The sequence below is a fragment of the Fukomys damarensis genome, unplaced genomic scaffold (assembly GCF_012274545.1).
Source record: "Fukomys damarensis isolate Sample0158 unplaced genomic scaffold, DMR_v1.0_HiC HiC_scaffold_36, whole genome shotgun sequence".
Taxonomy (NCBI): Eukaryota; Metazoa; Chordata; class Mammalia; order Rodentia; family Bathyergidae; genus Fukomys; species Fukomys damarensis.
In genome coordinates, this window is record NW_022900948.1 from 12,043,699 (window position 1) to 12,064,742 (window position 21,044).

The window sequence follows — 21,044 nt, forward strand, 5'->3', positions numbered from 1 at the left end:
ACCACCACCACCACCAACAACAACAACAACAAAATGGTGAATGTGAAGATCCAGGCAGTTGGCACAGAGATTGCTAATATTACTCTATTTGGGAGACTCTTACTGTCTTTTAATAGAGGAGCCAGGTATGGTGATGCATGCCTGTAATTCTAGCACTTGGGAGGCTAAGGTAGGAGGACTGCCATGAGTTCTGGAATCCAGACAGGGCTATATACAAGTTCAAGGACAGCTTGAACTGCCTAGCCCTAGTGAGACCCTGTCACAAACAAACAAACCAAAACAAAAAATAGTGGAAAAATAAAGTGTTCATACTACCCAAAGCAATCTACAAATTCAATGTAATCCCTATCAAAATACCAATAATATTTAGAACTAGAAAAAAAAATCCTAAAATTCATAAGTCATAAAAAAATAAAAAGCCAAAGCCATCTTGAACAGAAAGAATAAAGCACGACGCATTATGTTACCTAACTTCAAAATATGGTACAAAGCTATAGTAATCAAATGGAACAGAGCAGAGAGCTTATAAATAAGATCATGCTGCTACAGTAAAATGATCTTCAGCAAAGGTGCTAAGAACACGTATTAGGGAAAGGGCAGTCTCTTCAATAAATGTTCTGGGTAAATGGGATGGTTACATGCATAAGAATGAAACTCTAGACCCCTATCTTACCACAGAAAAAAATAAATCAAAACTAAATGGATTAAAGCAGGGGTCCCCAAGTCCCTGCCATGGACGAATACTTGTTATACTGTTAGGAATCAGGCCATAGAGCAGGAAGTGAGCAGTGGGTGAGAGAGAGCAAAGCTTCACCTATATTTACAACTATTCCTCACTGTCTTCATTACCACCTGAGCTCTGCCTCCTATCAGATCAGCAGCAGCATTAGATCCTCATAAGACAGCAAACCCTACCGTGAACTGTGTATGATCTAGGCTGAGTAATTTTTTTTTGGAGGGGGTACTGGGGATCGAACTCAGGTCCTTGCACTTGCAAGGCAGGCAGCGGAATCACTAAGCTAAACCCTGGCCCTAGGCTGAGTAATTCTCATGAAAATCTAATGCCTGATGATTTGAGGTGGAGCTGAGACGGTTATGCTAGCACAAGTGAGAAGCTGCAAATACAGATTAATATTAGCAGAGAGATTTGACTGTGCACAGACAATAATTAATTGCTTGGAGACTCATCAAAATTCTTTCAGTGAGTGGCAAGTGACAAACTACATCTAGTGGCAGGCTTTATGGTAGCAAGTAAGTACACGGACTTCAACTATACAGCTGCATCTGGTAACAGGCTTTAAGTCAGAATCTGCCACTTATTTTAGTCTATGACATTTTGTACTTCATCTTAGCCAAAAGGCTGAGAAGCAATGCGTGCCACTTATTTTAGTTTATGTACCCATTATTTTATTTACCTCTTCCATCTGCACCTCTTCCCACACTGCTTACTTGTCTTAGTTTTAGTAACCCCAAAAGCTAACCCCAGCAAAAACGAATAAAAAACAAATATCACTGGTGAGCATCTTTGGAAAGGATGAAACAGGGATGAGTTGGTGGAATACTCTAAGTGCCAACAAAAAGAAACCTGCACCAGGCAAAGAGAAATTCTTGGACCTTGCTGTTTTCCCCTGATCTACAGACCTGACCCAGCTAATCAAAATCAGCTAATAGCAGAACATGAAGCTTTTGACTTTTAAATTATTAAAGGAGGGCCAGGGATTTAGCTCAGTGGTTCCGCCGCCTACCTCACAAGCACAAGGCCCTGAGTTCGATCCCTGGTACCCAAAAATAAATAAAACAATTAAAGGAATTTTAACAAGTGTATTGAATAATAGAGACCCTTAGGTTTGGAGAGACTGCTAAATGAGACTCCTCTTAGTGAATAAAGGAATAACTGCTCAGAAAATAATTATTCTTGTCTTTGTTCACTGAGAGCCCCAGTAATTTTCATAGCCTTATGGGAGACACACCCCAATAAACACTGCTTAAATGTTATTATAAAATGCATTGGTTAACATTAAAGGGTTAAATTCTTTAAAAAAAAAAGCTGCATTGAAAAGACAACACTAGCAGTCCTACTTAAATTATCAGTTCATTGCAACTGCATTGAGAGTATCGTTCTTAGGGGTTAACTATATTGCTAAAGCTAAGAACTCCTTTACTGCTACTGGTAAAGAGTTGATCTTGCCTACCACTAAGGACATTTGTTGTGAACTTTTAGGAGAGGCTGCAGTTCAAAAGGTGGGACACGTTCCTCTTCTGGCCAGCACCATAACTAGACAGACTGATGGAACAGCAGAGGCTACTGAGGCACAATCGTTAGAGAAGATTAATGAGTCACTGCGGTATTCAATCCAAGTTCACAAGTCTACTGATGCTGACAAGGCAACAATGCTTGTTTTTGTCCAGTATATTTTTCAGGAGGATGCCCATAATATGCTATGTGCACGTTTTTTTTGTTTCCACTGCATTTATTACTAATACTAAAAAAAAGTTTTTAAAAAATGTATTCTCAAAAAAAATGTATTCTAAAAAAAAAATGTATTCTCAGTTCTCCAAAGGTTCTTGTCCCTCCCTGTAGCCCACATCTAACTTATTTCCTAAGGGACAACTCAAAAGTGAACCCATTCAATGTCATTTTCACAGAAAACCAGTGCATGGATGTGAGGGAAGAGGATCAGAAGAAAGCAACAGTATTGTCGAGCTTCCACCCAAAGACAGGCCAGGAAGAGACTGACAGAATTCAAATGATAGGGCTGGTGTCCTCACAATGACAGTCTAACTAAAACAGGCTGGAAAGAAGCTAGGTAGGGAGATCTATCTGAGGCTTCAAAAGACATCACTGGCCTGTACTAGACTGGGAATAACTGAGATGGAGAATAGGGAGATAGTCTGTGGAAAGTTTCACAATTCTCCCACACTGGTTTATGGGGATAATCTAGAGGGCACCAAAAGCTTTGCTGATTTTGGCAGAAAATTTTATTCTAATACATACTGGGAAGTCAAAAAATACCATAAAGAAAGGCTACAAGGGGCTGGGTGTGGTAGCACATGCCTATAATCCCATCATTCAAGAGGCTGAGGCAAGAGGATTGCGACGAGTTTAAGGACTGCCTGGGCTATATGATGAGTTCAATGCCAGCCTGGACTACAAAGCAAGACCCTGTCTTACCTCCCACTCCCAAAAGAAGGAAAGGCTACAAGGGGGCACACAGATTCACAAAACAGTTATCACAGACCACAGCAGTGGGCATCATGTTAGTGACAGAGAAACTATAAAATCTAAAAGCAGGAGGGTGGCCTTTCAGGGAGCATCTCTGCACCAGTCACCCAAACTTTACCTCAGGTCAGATAACATAGGGAGTTGCCTGAGTGGCTGAAAACATTGAGGTGTCACAAAAACAAAAACAAAACAAACAAACAAAAACTTAAAGCAAGCAGCCAGGGAAGGGAGGAAACTGCTCCTTTGCTCTCAGTAACTGAGGGCAATACTGAGGGCCACATGGACAGATGCACAAGAAATAACACCAAAAGGCTGGGGATTTAGCTCAGTGGATCTGCCACCTGCCTCACAGGACCCGAGTTCGATCCTCAGAGCCAAAAAAAAAAAAAAAGAGAGAAATAGCACCAAAAGTTTCCTTTTCAGCAGTCATTTGACAAAGGGGATCCAGGAGGCAGTCAAAGGGAGTATGATGGGGTCCTGAGGGTGTGTATGGAGGCTGGATCAGAAGACAAAACAATTCTGGGCCCTACACAGGTGAGTTGATATGTCACTGCCTGAGGATGGATGGCAGAGCTTCATAGTAGACATCATGGGGTGCAGGGAAATACATAGCTGGTAGGTCACAGAAGACTCCTTTTACCTGGCTGGTAAAAGGTACAGAATTCTTCAGTGACAATGACCCTTTAAGGAAAAGTGTTGGCAAACAAGGCAGTTAACACTGTATTCCATAACCTGGGGGTCCTATCTTTAGGTGGTGAGGTATTCTTTTTTTTTTTTGGTAGCAGGGATCAAACTTGGGCCCTTGCGCTTCTGAGGCAGGCGGTGAAACCACTGAGCCAAATCCCTGGCCAGGTATTCTTGATAAAAGACCAGCTTTTGAGCTTCTGAGGATTCTCTGTCCTCTAGAGGGACCCCCATGGCCTAGCCACAGAAAGGGAAGTTCAGAATTGACTCCCCAACCGTGACTATATGGGCTAGGCCTGGGGCCAAGGCCCCCCCACACTGGGTCTCTACCACTGGGAGGAAGTGCGAGACTCAGCACTGATGGAATCATTGGTCCCTTGGTCCTGGAGAACCTCTATGAAGAGCTGACTTGGGGGTCACCAACTTTCCATTGGCAATGGGGGACAGGCCCAGAAGGCTGAGAGGTCCGATGAGACTCTCATTTTCTTCATCTCCAGTCTTTTTCTGCTCAGGCAGTGGGGGCTCCTATGGATCCTGCCTTTTTAATTTCTTTTTTTTTCCGTGCTTTTTTCATTTCAGTGTCATGGCTGTGGCAATGGTTACAGAGGAATTTGTGTTATTTCAACAACTCAAAGAACTCAATCTGGCGGAGGATTTAGCTCAGTAGTTCCACCACCTGCCTCACAAATACAAGGCCCCAAGTTCAATTCCCAATACTCCCCCCCAAAAAGAATTCAATCTGTAACTTTAGGGGAGAATAACTGTGTTCAAGTTGGCATATAAAGTGGCTGCATTCAAAGCCAAACTGGAATTATGGGGGCAACAAGTGAGGATAAGGATTTTTGACATTTCAAACACAGTATTAGAAATTTTGAGAGAGACTGCAGGGCCACCTTCTTTCTCCAGCAGTAGAACTTATCTGAGCTCTCAAAAGGGTTTGAGCATTATTTCCCAATCACAAAAGAACCCTGAATTGGGAAGGAATGGATCTATGACCATTCCTTCATGCCAGGTGAATCGATTTTGTCCATGCTAGAAGAGAAACTGCTTGAGATCACATATGATGTTGGCCTTAAAAGTATAGCTGAGACAACTTCAAATCTCCATATGTTTGGATTAAAGTCAAATTGGAATTCTTGAAATTACCACAAAAGCACTGAAAAGATTGCTTCTATTTCTGATATCCTATCTTTATGAAGCAGGGTTTTCTGCAGTGACACCAACCAAAACAAGATTATAGCATATACTGGACACGAGCAACACACTACAGGTGTCACTGTCCCCCACCCTCCCCAGACAGGACTGTCAAGCTCAAGGCTCTCATTTATTTTTGCATTATGGTGGGTTTTATAATTATTTTACTATATATTACAATGTAATAATAGAAATAAAGTGCACAATATATTTAATAAGCTTGAATCATCTTCCATGAAACCAGTCCTTAGTGCCAAAAAGGCAGGGGACCGTTGGATTAAAGAATTGGGCACAGTGGCACATGCCTGAAATCCTAGCTACTGTGGACGCTGAGGCAAGAGCCCAGCCTGGGCAACTTAGTGAGACTCCACCTGTGATGGTTGACTGATTGTGTCAACTTGAGAAGTTTAATTAAGATGAATTTAATAAATTGGTTCAGCAATTCCATACCCTAGGGTGTGGATGACCCACCCTAGGGTGGCTCTTTGCCTGGATGATGTAAAGGGGAAATAAGAAAGGAAGGATCTGCTTCTGTTTCTTCAGAGGAGCTCCAGTCTTTGCCTTCACCTTGGATGTCATCTCCTGGCTTCTAGTGCAGACCCTTTGGTTCCTTCAGCCTTCCACCACAGACCCACTGGCCTCCTGATACAGACTCGCATGGGACTCTGCAGTGAGCCCCAGACCTTGGACTAAATACTTTGGTCTCCAGCGTGCAGACAGACCCTCTGGACTCTTCCTTATCTGGTTCTGTCAGTAGCCACAGTAAGCCAATCTTGTAAATTCATATATATATTTGTATACCTTGGGTTATATCTGACTAATACACCGTCTCAAAATAAAATAAAAAGGGAAGGAGATGTAGTTTAGTGGTAGAGAACTTGCCTAGAATTTGCACAAGGCCCTGGGTTCAATTCCTAGTAACAGGGAAAAATATTAAACACCTAAATTAAGACAAGAAACCATGAACAACTACTAGAAGGAAATAGAGAATGATTCAGAGTATTGGAATAGCAAAGAATTTTTGGATAAAATCCCAGAAGCACAGCAAACTAAAGCAAAAATAGGCAAATGGGGTCACATCAAACTAAAAAGTTTCTGCACAGTAATGGAAACAATCAACAGAGTGAAGAGATAATCTACAGAATGGTAGAAAATATTTCCAAACTTTGCAATAAGGGGTTAATTTCTAAAATATATAAGGAATTCAAACAACTCAATATAAGAAAATAATTCAATTTTTAAAATGTAATAAACACTTCTTAAAGGAAACATTAAAAAAGGTGGGTGCACTGGAATGTACTCAGCTATAAGGGAGGCTGAAGCAAGAGAACTGCTTGAGCCCAGAGTTCAAGACAAGTGTGGGCAAGATAGTGAGATTCTGTCTCTTATTAAAATGAAACAGAACAAAAACCAAAACCATACAAATGGCTAAGAGATATATGAAAATAAAATGATTATACTGTTTCTGATACCTTTTTTTCATGGAACTGAATGACATTGGCTAGTAAAAAGGAAGAAACTTCTGAATATTTAAGGCAGTAAAAACTTTTATGTTGATGTAAAAAAGTGAAACCAACGTACATATAGTCAATGGCTCAGAAAAAACATTCTTTACAAAAAATTGTTTGAAGCCAGGTATGGTGGTTCATGTCTGTAATCCCAGGACTGGAGATACATCTGAGTGCCAAGGCCTTGGCTTCAATTCTCATGAAAATTGGTGCTTGTTTGTTTCAGTGTTAAGACTATTCAATATTTCTTAGCAAGTTTTAAAATCACTATAAAAAAGTAATAAACTAAGTGCTATATAATATTCCTTGCAAATCAGAAAAATTGGGGGAAACAGCCGAAGTTCTAAGACATTCAAATTTCTTTAGTTTCTCAAATCCATGCAGCATCCCAAATATTTCAGTTCTCAAAAAGGAAAGTGAAAAAAGAATCAATAAATTTTTCTGGGACATCATTAAATTTAAAAAAATTTTTTGAGCCAAATATGGTGGTGCACACCTATAACTCCAGAACCTGAGAGGCTGAGGCAGGAGGATCACAAGTTCAAGACCAGCCTGGGCTACATAATGAATTGAAGGCCAGTCTGAAATGCGTAGTGAGATCCTGTCTCAAAAAAACAAAAGCAAGAAAAAAACTTTATTGAGACATCAGTCATGTACTATAGGAGCCGAGGGTATGATTCAGTGGTATAGCATGTGCCTAGCATGTGCAAGCCCCTGGGCTCTATCCCTAGCATTTAAAAAATACTAATAATTTACATATTATAAAACTCACCTATTTAAAGTATACAATTCAACAATTTTTAGTTTATTCACAGTTATGCAACCATCAATCACCATAATCCAAATTTAGAGCATTTTTATCATTCCAAAAAAACCCTCCTACCATTAAATTTTAGATGCATCTAAAAGGGAAATGTTCTTGCCCTAAAACATTCATATCTATAATTATCAAAACATAATTAATCATGGAAAAACTTAAGTCATACTGAAATTTTTCCATCTTTCTATAGAAATTTGAGCTTTGGTTAGAGTTATCAAGTACACACACTTGAGACAGGGTCTCACTGTGTAGTTCAGGTGAACACTAGGTAGCCCAGGCTCAAACTCACAGTGATCCTCCTCCTTCAGCCTCCCAAGTGCTGAGATTATAGGCATGAGCTACATGCCCAGTGATAATACATTTTTAGACTCTTCAGAGAATGAAAATCCCAAGTTTTAATTAGATAAATTGGAAAGACAAAATGAATATATTCTATGTGGGTACAGTGACCATACTCTTTAAAAACTTATTCAACCCAAGCCTAACACTGCATAAAAAAAGCCTACTATATTTTATTAAGACGCTTAGGAACTCTATCCTTTTTTCTTTTAAATAAAATTAACTTGCTTTAAAAAAAGAAAAAAAGCTTGACTCACTGGTACATGGATTTCACAGTATTCAATAATTTTTCTATTATTTGATAATGATTCATTAAAACAATGCTTTAGGGCTGGGATGTAGTTCAGTGATAGAGCACTTGCCTAGCATGTACAAAGCCCTTAGTTAAATCTCCAGCACTGCAAAAACTAAACAAGAAATACAAACCAAAACAAAGCAAAATATCTCTTCAAAGATGTATTAATTTCTATTGCAAAGACTGTAGTTGGTAAAGAAGAAAGCAAAATGTAGCTTGTATGGCTTTTGCAGTAGCTTTACCTAAAGACACATGCATTCACAGTCTTTTTGGTGTTAAGGATTTGGTGCAGGGGCTTGTGCAAGGAGGAAAATACTCTACTACTGAGCTACATCCCCAGCCCTCTGCATAGCTTTTTTAAAAAAATAGCCTATAAAAAAGAATACTATTCATAGCCAGGCGTGGTAGCACACACTTGTAATCCTAGCGCTTGGGAGGCTGAGGCAGGAAAATTGCCAACTGAGAGTTTGAGTTCAGCCTGGACTACACAGCGAGACCCTGTCTCAGTTAAAAAAAAAAAATGCTATTCAAAATCATTAAGAAAAAATTCATGTTCCTATGTTCCTAAGTTAAAAAAGAAAAGCTTTGGGCTGGGGATTTAGCTCAGTGGTTCTGCTGCCTGCCTTGCAAGCACAAGGTCCCAAGTTCAATCCCCAGTACCAAAAAAAAAAGAAAGAAAAAAAGAATTCAACAATAAAAATTCAAATTTTTATACTGAGAAATTCCTGGAAGAACTAAAAGTTCACAAATACCAGAAATAACAAAATCACTTGTAATTTAAAAACATAGCCATATAGCAAACGTCACTTTAAAAGTTCTTTAAATGATCATTAAAGTTTTATATATTTCTACAGAGCTCAAAAAGAAACTTTCAGCTAATGACATTTATGAACGTAAAAGGATAATACCTACTTCTAAGTACAATTCTATTATGTTGAGAGGAAAGCTGTGGTATGCTTTTGTTTCGGTTTTGTGGTATTGGGAACTGAACTCAGAACCTTCATACAAGCTGTTATCCCCAGCTCTTTTTTTTATTTAAAGATGGGGTATCAACAAGTCACTAAATTGGCTAGCTGGACTCAAACTTGCAATCCTCTTGCTTCAGCTTTCCACAGTGCTAAAATTAGAGTATTCACCACAACACCTGTCAGAGAAAAAATTCTTAATGAAATGACAGAAATATGGTTCTCTAAAAGAATAAAGGGTTGGGCTGGGATGTAGCTTAGTACTTAGCACTTGCCTTGCAAATGCAGGGTCATGAGTTTGATCCCCAGTACAAAGAAAAAAAAAAAAAAAGAATAAAGGGTTATTTCCACCAACAGAAAAAAAGTGTTAAAAAAAGAGAATACAACAACTTAGAGAAGACAGAGAGTCATAAAGAATTTTCAAAGTACAGAATCATTCAGCTAAGGCAGTAACACTAAAAAGCTGACATCTTATGAAGTAGTCTTCATATATATGACCAATGAACACTACTTGATATATATACTAGAAAAACTTGACTTTTGTTGTTGTTTTTTGAGACAAAGTCTCACTATTCATACTGACCTTGAATTCACTGTGTAGCCCAGGCTAGCCTCAAACTCACAGTGATTGCTTTGGCCTCCCAAGTGCTCAGCTTACAGTCATGCACCACACCTGGTCCAACACTAAAAAACTTTTGCATTGTACTTCAGGAGTTACATAAAACTATTAATAACAGGGACCAGGGATTTAGCTCAGTGGCACTGCACCTGCCTCACAAAGGTCCTGAGTTCGATTCACAGTACCAGAAAAAAAAAAAAGAATATTAATAACAGGACTGTTCTCAAAAACCAAAAAGTGAAAATTATAGGAATATTTGTTGACTAGAGAATAAATAAACTTGGGGTTGTTCATATAATATTATACAGTAGGGAAAAAGGACTAAACAACAGCTATACTCAACAGTTTTACAGTGATGGCATACCTTTTAGGGTCCAAGCGCCAAACTGCAACCCAAAATCTGCTTTTTTATTGCAAAAAGTGCCAACACTGCAACTGAGGGTTGTTTTTGTTTTTGTTTTTTTACTGGGAATCAAACTCAGGACCTCAAGCCTGTCAGGAAGATGCTGTACTGCTGAGCTATATCCACAGCACAAATACCGAGGTTTTAGTTTAGGAAAAACAACTCATACATTAGCATCTTTGTCTTAAAAGAAAAACACAACAACATGCATGTAATAGGTTCACCACCAGTGATATAGCAAATCTTGCCAGGTGTGGTGGCACATGCCTGTAATCCCAGCAATTGGGAGGCAGAGGCAGAAGGATTGCCATAATTTCAAGTCCAGCCTAAACTACACAGTGAGACCCTATCTCAAAAAGAAAAATAAAACAAAAAGCAAACCTTAGAAACTTCATAAGAAAAATGAATCCCAAAAATTATGTTCCTTTTAATAAAACTCAAAAGCAAAGAAATTAAAAAAATATATAAATATCCAAACACATTATTTAAGTATCTCCCTTTCTCTAGAGCGAGACCAGGAAAATATAGAACAGGAAAGAACATAGGAAGATTATGTGCTAGCTCTTGGGTATCATTAGTTTTGTATTATGCTTTACAACTTACCTATATATTTCATCATATTGCTTTATATGATTTCATCTGAAATGGTGAAATTATTTATATTTTAATAAAATTTTTAATAAAGAATGTTGTGGCCAGGACATCTATGAGATAATCTATAGCTGACTTTGTCTATAATATTTGGCCCATGAAGGTTTCTCTTTATATTTTACAGTTCCAGCTTGCATAGTTTAAAACTTTTTTTGAATGTTTCAATATTTAAAAATCAGGAGCAACTTAAAATACCCAGTTCAGGGGCTGAGGATTTAGCTCAGAGGTTAGGTGGCCTTCCTTACATGCACAAGGACCTGAGTTCAATCCCTGGCACCAAAGAAAAAACAAAAACAAAAACAAAAACAAAAAACAAACCAGTTCCCACTTTTCTTAAAATTAAAACATAGTTGCTGGGTGTGGTGGCACAACCCTGTAATCCCAGCACTCAGGAGGCTGAGGCAGGAGGATACCTGTGAGTTCAAGACTAGCCTGGGCTAAATAGTGAGTTCCAAGTCAGTCTCAACTACATGGTGAGACTCTGTTCCCCCCCCAAAAAAAACATAGTTACATTGGACCTACAATTAGAAAAGGCAATGAGAGACCAAAACTAAGTAGTGGGTATCTCCTTTAAAAGAGCAGTCTTCAGGGCCAGGGATTTAGCTCAGTGGTTCTGCTGCCTACCTTGCAAGAGGAAGGTCCTAAGTTTGATACCTGGTACCTACCACCCCACCAAAAAAGAGCAGACTTCTGTACCATATGGCCTCTGCTGCTCCTGGGTTCTTCATTTATATTTACTGGTTATCTCTGTGAGCATCTGAGTTTGAAATTCATGATTTAGTCCAACACTACCATTTTATTTAGTAAACAGGATATGCATGGTTAAGCTACTTACCCAAGGTGATCAGCCTTGGCAGGCTAAAACATTTTCCAAACATTTTACTGTTCCCTGTTCTCTATTTATTACATGTTTTAAATGACTATTCTGTTTTAAAAGTGAGGGACTACATAGTAGGGTCAGCAGGTATTAAAACACTGGTCCATGTATGAAGTCTAAAGCAGATATGAAATTTTAGAAGAAGTCACATGCAAATACAGGGACTAAAATACCTTCTGATTGCCAAGAAATATTTCTTTATTCAAGTTCTACTAAACTATGTTAATCGTTACTTTAAAAATACATTCACTGGGCTGGGGATTTAGCTCAGTGGTTCTGCCGCCTGCCTTGCAAGCACAAGGTCCCGAGTTCAAACCCCAGTACCCGGCCCCCAAAAAATACATTCACTATTTTAGCTGGACACAGTGGTGCTTGCCTATAAACCCAGATATTCAGTTTTAGTATGTGCTGCCAAAGTGAGCACATCCCAGATATTCAGGAGGATGAGGTAGGAGAATCCTGAGTTCCAGCCCAGCCTGGGTAACAGTGAGAGACCCTGTCTCAAAAAACAAAACAAAACAAAAAAACAGGCTGTGGATGTAGCTTAATGGTAAAAGTGTTTGCCTAGCATGTACAAGGCCCTGAGTTCAATCCCCGATACCACACACACACACACACACACACACACTAGCTTTACATACAATTCACATGCCATATAACTCACTTCAAAATGTAGTGCTTTATGTTCATAGTTATTACCATTACAATCAATTTTAGAACACATTCCTCACACCTAAAAGCCCTGCACCTTTAGTAGTCATTCCCCATTTCACCCCAACCCATATAGTTCAGACAACCACTAATAATGATCACTTTTTAAGGGATCATTCACAAAATTATTGAGCTCACGGTACCATTAGGAACGTGACACAATATAAACCCAACATTCTCAATTTTCATCAAATGTTTCTGTACCCATGTTAGGCATTAAATTCCTAAGAACAGAAGATATTCAGATTTATCAGTGGCAGATTAAAAGGTGACTAATACAGTATATACTTTCTCCCCACAAGGGAATTAGTTATTTTAAACTCTGGGAATTATTCTATCTATAGACCACTGATTTCAACAGAAGACAAATGATACTAGACAACTGCTTAAAACAACAGCTGCAAAGGAATTAGAATATATTATACTTAATGGAATTCTCAAAACAAGATGAGGATTTGAGATACCAATCTGTGAGTTTTCCCATGTAGGGGGGTGGGGTGGGTTACTGGGGGTGGAACTTGGGACCTTGTGCTTGCGAGGCAGGTGGTGGAACCATTGAGCTAAATCCCCGGCCCCTCCATGTATTTTTTTAAAAGTAGTTTTCAAGAGATTATTTCTGTCTGTAACTGGGGGGGGGGAGCTCCAAGTTTGTTTATGGTTAAGTAGCTAATGTTTTACAATTACAATTTCTTTCAAGAGACCACAATGGGTTTAAATTTTTAAGTTGGTGAAAACCTTGGGGAACAATCACCTAAACATAACATAACATAAACATAACAAAACTGATGAACCTAGTAATCTTAAAACAGTCCAACTGTTACTCTCTCTAAATATAGAGGTTTAAATTTGAAAGAATTCCTAGGAACAGGTGGTAACCAGTGTTGGATTTAAACTCAGTGCTTTATTTTTAAAATACCCATCTAATCCAACCTCAGGAAGCTGTCATTTGGAGATTTTCACCACTGTCGCCATTAAATACTTACAACAAATTATATATCCTGTGTTTCAGTGGAAAAATAACTATTATGATCAGTTTTTATGAATTGCCAAGATGATATACATTCATTCATTCAGGGTTATATCCATTTGGAAACAGCTACCACTATGGCACCAGGAATTACTTCCAAAGGAGTGACATTGAGAAAATGATGAACAATTTAAAAAACTAATTCCATTTTCTGTGATGTTATTAATATGTAATTAGTTGTGCTACCCCAATTAATCTCCAAAGACTTTTTAGCATAGACAATAATTACCATCTCCCTTTTTGTGTGTTTGGGTTTTTTGGTTTTGTTTTTGTTGGCATGGGGATCAAACTCAGGTCCTTGCACTTGCAAAGCAAGCACCGGAACCACTGAGCTAAATCCCCAGCCCACCATCTCCCTTTTTTTTACAAGTGAAGAAGCTGAGTCATGATTTATTCAAAACTATATTAATGTTTTAGAAAGTGAATGGATGTCCATATGTTGGCTACATAGCTCTATACTATTATTTTAACCAATCCATTACCAACATAAACAGGAGTCTAACTTAGACTGCTCAAATAAACAGTACTGCTTTCCATTGCTGGTGAAATCTCAAGTAGTATTTTTGGCCTGGTTATTGCACAATGTTATTGAGTCAGTTACTTTTAGAATCACAGTATAACTTAAGTTCACTTCACAGTAAAACACAGTGTCACAGATATGTCTTGCAGCAAAAACATTCAAGGATTACAATCAAAACATCTCGCTGGAGATTTAGCTCAGTGGTTCCACCACTTGCCTCACAAGCGCAAGGTCCTGAGTTCAATTCCTAGTACCTCCCCCCCAAATCTCCACAATTCAGCATCTGAACTACTTGATAACAATAGAACTCACTACCTCTTAACAAAAATTTATCCTCTACCTTTCTCTTTACTGCGGGCACAAGGTAGGTACCACCCACAGTCACTCATCCTAGATGCTTTCCTCTCCTTTAATCCTAAAACTACTCAACAGATCAAGCCAATACTAAATATTTGTCAAATTTTCCTTCTATCTTCAGTCCTACCACAACTGCCTAAGTGATTCAGCCCCAGTGTCTCTCACCTAGATCAGTACATGCCTTTTAACTATTCTCCCTACCACTAGTTTTGCCCCATTCCTGCAGACTGCTGAGCCAGATGAGCAAGCAGTCCCTGATGCTCCCCTCTTTAAAATCTTTCTTTAAAAACAGCATCTTACCACCTACTTTCACAGCAAAGTCCAAGCTCCTTGGCATGCTCCACAAAGCCTTCTATAATATAGCCTCTTCCTTTCTCTCAAGTTTAGTCAACAGTTGCTTTATTTCTGTGCATTAATTCATTAATTAATGTTGTGCTTTTAAGTGGCCTCCCACTCTGATCAAACTCACTCATTTTTTTTTAAAAGACATAGTCTCACTATGTAGTTCGGGCTGGTCTTGAACTCATGGCAATCCTCCTGCCTCAACATCCTAAATACTGGGATTACAGGCCACCATGCCCAAATTATCACTATCTCTTACTGATTAAAATACATAAGGTTTTTTCTGAATTCACCAGATGTGATTAGATGTCCCTTCTATGTTCATATCATACCTTTGCCTATCTCCATCGTTATTTACATTCTATAATAATTATCTTTGAAGATGTCTATGTCACACACTAGAATGTGATCTCCTCACAGTCAAGGAATGCATTTTATCTTTTTTATCCCCAGTATCTAAAACAGTGTTTGAAAATAATAAACATTCAATAATTGTTTCATGAACAAATCTCCCTAATACTACATTTAAAACTCTCAAAAGTATTTGCTACCATCTGTAATCTTGATTGTTGGAAACTTTTGTATCAGGGTAATGTGATTACTTAGGGAAAATTCTGGCATACTTGGTGGTACCTGACTCACTGCTCCTGGCAAAAGAATGAAGGAAGGTTCTATTACTCTAATGAATGCTATGGTCACAGTTCCAACAAGAATCTTTATCCAATCACTCAAAAAATATTTTTTGAGAGCCTTTTATAAGCAAGGCCCTCTTCTGGACATTGGGGAATCAGCAGTGAACCAAATAGACAAGGTCACTGCTTTAATGGCACAGTTAGCCTTGTGGGAGAAGATAATTAACAAGCAAATAAACAGGGTAATTTCAGATGGCAATAAGTGCAATAAAAAAAAATAAAGCGAGCTGAAGGGCCTACTCTACATTGGATGATCAGAGAAGGCCTCATTCCAAAGGGAACACTGAGGTAAAACCTAAAAAGAAGGAAGATTGGGAGAAAAAGCATTCCAGGAGGAGTGTGTCAGCCCTACGGTGGAAATAAGCACAGAATGATTAAGTGATCAAGAGAAAGCCAGTTTAGCTAAACAACAGGTAAAAGGAAGAAGAGTATGGACAGAAAGCTGAGGCCAGATTGGGTAGGATCAATTGGGCTACATAAAGATGTCTGTCTTTAAAGATCACTCAGCCAGTTCTGATGAGTGTATTGCAGGGGTGGGGATAAATGGAAAATTCAAGATATGCAGCAAGCACAGAACAGACAAAAAGTGATGATGACTTGGAAAAGATATTTGCTTGCATGATGATTAATTGGAACAATGTAAATTGAGCACTAAATTCAGTATGTGATGTATAAACAACATATGATACCTATTGTTATTCATTTATACATATGGAAAAGTCTTGTTGAACAGTATATGAATATCACAGTCCTTGGACAGTGATTCAGGAAGCATAAAATGACCACAATACTCAAAATGTAATATAATTATTATATTATTATTTTAATGAAGTGATATCTAGGCAGCACATTTATGTGCTACATTAAGACCAAGTAAACTGCATTAACTCTTTATTATTATTGTTACAATTAAAAGATGAGATCTCTATATTTCAGGCTGGCCTCAAATGATCCATCTGCCTCAGACATCTGGGTAGCTGGAGAGAGGTGCATGCCACTGCATCTAGTTCTCTATCACTCGTTTAAAAAAAAAACATATTAAGGATCTATTCTGAAAAAATTATGAACACGTTTGCTGAACGTGCATGAAGAAAATGGACTAAAAGATTAATCATAGAACATTAGATGTGAAAGAGATCTGAGGTAAGTTCTATCCATCACTTAACAAAACAGCAGCTCAGAAAGATACCGCTGTTCTTTCAAAACTGAAGATGGGAGGATCATATCATTTACCCAAGGACATACTATAAGCAGCTAAAGACTTTTTAAATTAATTAATTAATTTATTTTTGGTACTGGGGATCAAACTCGGGTCCTTGTGCTTGTGAGGCAGGTGGTGGAACCACTGAGCTAAATCCCCGGCCCTAAAGACTTTTAACAACATAAAACCAAACATTTTTTAATGAAATGATATCTAGGCAGCACATTTATGTGCTATACTAAGAAAAAATGTAATATTTACATAAAGCCCTCCATATAGTCATTTGCTCAGGGTAAATGCCCAATAAATAGTAGCTACTACTTTCAGCTGCTAAGCGAAATCTGAGAGTGTGATGTCTGCTACCAAATACTAAAAATTGATAGTCATAAGGATTCTAATATAGCTCAACTCTTTGATTTTCCAAATAAAAAGAGTGAAGTCTAAAGGTGTAAATAAAAGTCAGATGTGTTGGCACACTCCTGTAATTTCATCTACTTGAGAGGCTGAGGCAGGAGGATCACAAATTGACTACCAGCCAGCTTGGACAATAAAGCAAGACTATTTCAATAAATATAAATAAGTAAATAACTTACAAAACCATCCACAGTTGAATGAATTAGAGATCAAACCCTGAATCCCCAGTCCAGTTTCTACTATACGTTACAGATATGCAGTTTAGCTGTAAGGTAGTGTTTCAAACTTTTTAATAAAAGAGTAGTAATAATTGTAAGCTGCTACACCTGACTTTTTCAATCCTTTCATTAAAGTTACTACTGAGCTAAGAATTTAATATAAAAAAGAACCATCAGCAACGAGACAATATATAGGCCATGAATAAACAAAACCGCCTCAGTAATTTGATTCTATCATGGACATCTGATGGATAAGAGGCTATCCGAGCTGTTTGTTATATGCACTGAAGTAAGACCACAATGCATCTGTTTTAAAACATTTTCCAAAGCACACTTAAAATGTGACAATAGCTTTTGGCTCACTAAGAAACTAAAAGGAGATAAACTTTCGGGCATACAGCTACAGAATGATTTGTTTTAGGCAAAGACTAACAGGAGTTTACTAAAAAGTATGGAAAGACCAAGACTAAAAGCCATAATACAAAATTGTAACAACCAATTTAAAAAGCTTCACTTTTCACAAGGAAAAGGCTAACTGAACTTTCAGGCCCTTTTGCCTATGAGATTAGGGTGCAGTCCTCTTCACCTCAAAAAAAAAAAAAAAATCATGTCTGAATGGAAGAGATAACAGGACCGGACATAAAAGAGAATCTAGTCTATTTGTGGCGAATTTAAATTCAATTGAACAAATGTACCAACTCTTCACGACGAAGGTAATCATTATGTACTGCCAACATATCCTAATAAAAATAGATTGTGAGAGGAAAATATAAATTCAGCTGAACAAATATCTCTGCAACTTTGTAAGACTTTTCAAGTTTGTTTTCAAAAATTGTATGGAAGGGAGAAGATTTAGAACGTAGAAGAGTTTAGGTAGTACACAACTTAAAACCAAAACCGAAGAGCTCTGAGAATGCAGTCCGCATGAGTTCAAAAGTAAGAGACTTCATGAGGTGGCGTTCAAGGCAAGTGACGAAGAAGAACCAGATATATGGGGGTAAGAAGTGGGAGAGTGGGTGAACAGTCTGAAGAACTGGGGTAAACCAACTTGCCTCACAAACGCCTGTCTCTCCACGCGCTTGGCAAGAAGCATTACGCGCACCCTCTCCCCAGGGGCTGGCGCCATCACTTCCGACTGGCTACGTTCAGCCCTGGTTCCCCCTGCCCACTCTCACCTCTAAGACTTCAGAACTCCTCCTCAAGGAGTCCCATCAGAGAACAGGAAAAAAAAAAAGCGATGCCTTCTGAAGAGAGCCCTAAGGCCCATGACCCGAGAGCTCAATTAACCGCGAGCTTCAACTACAGCCAGGCCGCATCCCCATGACAACGCCACCAAGCACCAGTTCAAACGCCCGCGCTAAAGCCCGCGCGCCGGCAGTCCTGTACACTCACCAATGGACATCCAGGGAGCTCGTGACGTTTACCACCTTCTCCAGAAAAAAACCAATCAGAAATCGGAGGAAACAGTGGGCGTTAACTCTTCAACCAATTCTGCTTGAGCGAAAATCTCGCGATGTTCTCTGAGAGCCAAAGGCGCTCTAGTGGCGGGAGTAAGCTCCTGTTGTCCAATTCCGTTGGTCCCCGAAGAGCAGCCGAGCTCTCCTGATTGGTTGATGGACTGCCGGTCTCCGTTCAAGGCCCACCTTCTGTCTCTGTCGGCTTCCGGTGAGTATCCTTTGAGAGAACCTGGGTTTAATTTTCCGTGAGAAGCTCGGGCTTGCAGCTTTGGGAGTCTGCCACTGACTAACCTCCCTTCGCTGCAGAGTCAATGGTTGACGCACCATTTTCCAGGAGAGCTTTAGGCGTTAACTGACCAGGCCCCAGCCTCTCGCAAGCCCTAGTTCTGCACTGGCGTCTGCACTGACGGAATGGGATGGGCTGGGTTGGAGTGTGGGTTTCAGTGGTCCCAGAAACCTTGCGTGCTACTTTGCCAGTGACAGACAAGGCCCAAGTTTACGGCCTAGCAGTTCGAAAGCTATACCCCTCTTCCCTGGGCCTGTTTTCTTTGTTGTTATCTGTTAAATCTCACATGCTTTCCAAATATTTTATATTTTCTAATTGCTTCAATTTGTTGAATTAATAACGACTGTAGCAGAATATCACACAAGAGAGTCTCCTCCACTTTAAGGAAAGAAAAGGCTGCAAGAGCTTAAACTGAATGCAACCAGTGTCCAATATAAACCGCTAATGTAGAGTGGAAGTTAAAGAGCTGTGACGGGAGACAGGCAGGCCTGTGTTTGAACCACTCTCCAGACTCATCTCTGAGCCAGTTTCCTTTTTTCCTCTTGTGAAGAATGACAGTAATTCCCCAGTGGGTTTCAGTGAAGATTAAATGAAATAATGAAGGTAAAACATTCGGCGCAGTGCCTGGCAAGTAGTAGCTTCTCAAAATATGGTAACTATTATCCTTATAATGTGAACAAAAGTACTAGCCAGCTTATATATATCCTACAGCTTAGTTACTATCATCAACTATATACTTAATTGAGCTCAGAATTTTTCAGTTAAGGAAAAAAAAAGGCAATTCTTACTAATATGGAAGCAAATCTATTATTCAAAAGAGAAATATTTACCTGATATCTATATTAAAAGGAATTCAGTTGATCCTGTACATCAGGAATATACATAGTATAGTAAACAGAGTTCACCCTCTGTATAGCAAAGTATGAAAAGCCATTGATTCAGAGATCAATAAAAGTGAAGGATGTACCATTAAAACATTTCAGTTGACCTTTTTTATAACCCAAGAATAAGAGCGATCACATAAGTTCAGTAACCTCTGGTGTGTTAAACCCTAAAATAAATTTATTTTAAACTCCACAACCATGAAAAATGGGTGTCATCTTCATTTAATGATTGATGGAATATCTTGCTCTTAGTTACAACTATCAAATTTGATGGATTGGTCTTTCTTACTGCAGGCTTAACCATACGTTTCTGCATTGTGTGACACTTTCTGACTGAAAGAGGGTGAAATATTTGTAATACTAGTTTGGAGTGGCAGATTGAACGGAAATTGGAGGGAAGTGGATTGCAGATATATCTACCTTGGGTACACATTCTTTTTCTAATAGAAAATTTCCACTTTGGAATTTGAAGAGATGGGATGAAAGGGTCGCAGAGCCTTAGACCTATTTTCCATTTACCTTGTGGTCTGTCTATAATACTTCAAGTTCAACTTGTCCCTAACAGAAACTATTAGCTTGCCTTCTGCCCCTTTCTTTACACAGTCACCTCATCAAACACCTCTCTCCCTTTCACTTGGACTTAGGAACTCTCTCTCCTTTAGACAATAAAACACCAATATTGTCAATTGTTATTTGAAATATCTCTGTTTCAGTCTATGTTTTCCTTTCTCACAGCCTCTGCCTTAATCTAATTTATGTAATTTTGGTCTTTTGAAATAGGCTTAGAACTGGTTGGTTCCTTTGCCCCAGACTTCTAATTTCTTCTCCGCCTTGCTTGTTGCCACTTGTCTTTGTAAAACGTCAGTCTAAGCCAGGTGGGGTGTCATATACCTGAAATTTAGCCCTCCAGTAAGCTGAGGCAGGAAAATCTCAAATTTAAGCACAGTCTGAGCAACTTAGAGACTTAGTGAGACCCTGTCTCAAAATTGAAAAAGGGGCTGGGAGTGTAGCTTAGTGTAAAGGCCCTGGTACCACAGTACCACAATAAAAAATAACAACAAAACTAGATGTGATGAATGCCTGTAATCCCAGCACCCTGGGAGTCTGAGACAGGAAGATTGCAAGTTCAAACCAAGTCTAGGCAATTTAGTGACTTAGTAAAACCCTGTATAAAAAGGAAAAGGGCAGCCAGGCTTGGTGGCACACACCTATAATCCTAGCACTCAAGAGGCTAAGGCAGGAGGATCACCGTGAGCTTATTGCCAGCCTGGGCTACACAGTGAGTTCAAGGCAGCCTTAATTACATATGAGACCGTCTCAAAAAAAAAAAAAAAAAAAAAAAAAAAAAAAAAAAAAG

The 21,044-nt window shown here is 38.9% G+C and overlaps 2 protein-coding genes across 2 annotated transcripts in view; one reads left to right on the plus strand and one right to left on the minus strand.

Annotated features, from left to right (window-relative positions):
• Positions 1–18,396, minus strand: part of Kif24 (kinesin family member 24) — an 81,725-nt gene extending 63,329 nt beyond the window's left edge. Inside the window, exon 1 of the mRNA XM_010619221.2 lies at positions 18,236–18,396. The gene's annotated coding sequence lies outside the window, so the exon portion shown is untranslated. The remainder of the gene's footprint in view (positions 1–18,235) is intronic.
• Positions 18,397–18,563: 167 nt separating this feature from the next.
• The window catches only part of Nudt2 (nudix hydrolase 2), a 13,441-nt gene continuing 10,960 nt past the window's right edge, over positions 18,564–21,044 (plus strand). The window contains exon 1 of the mRNA XM_010619224.3: positions 18,564–18,725. The gene's annotated coding sequence lies outside the window, so the exon portion shown is untranslated. The remainder of the gene's footprint in view (positions 18,726–21,044) is intronic.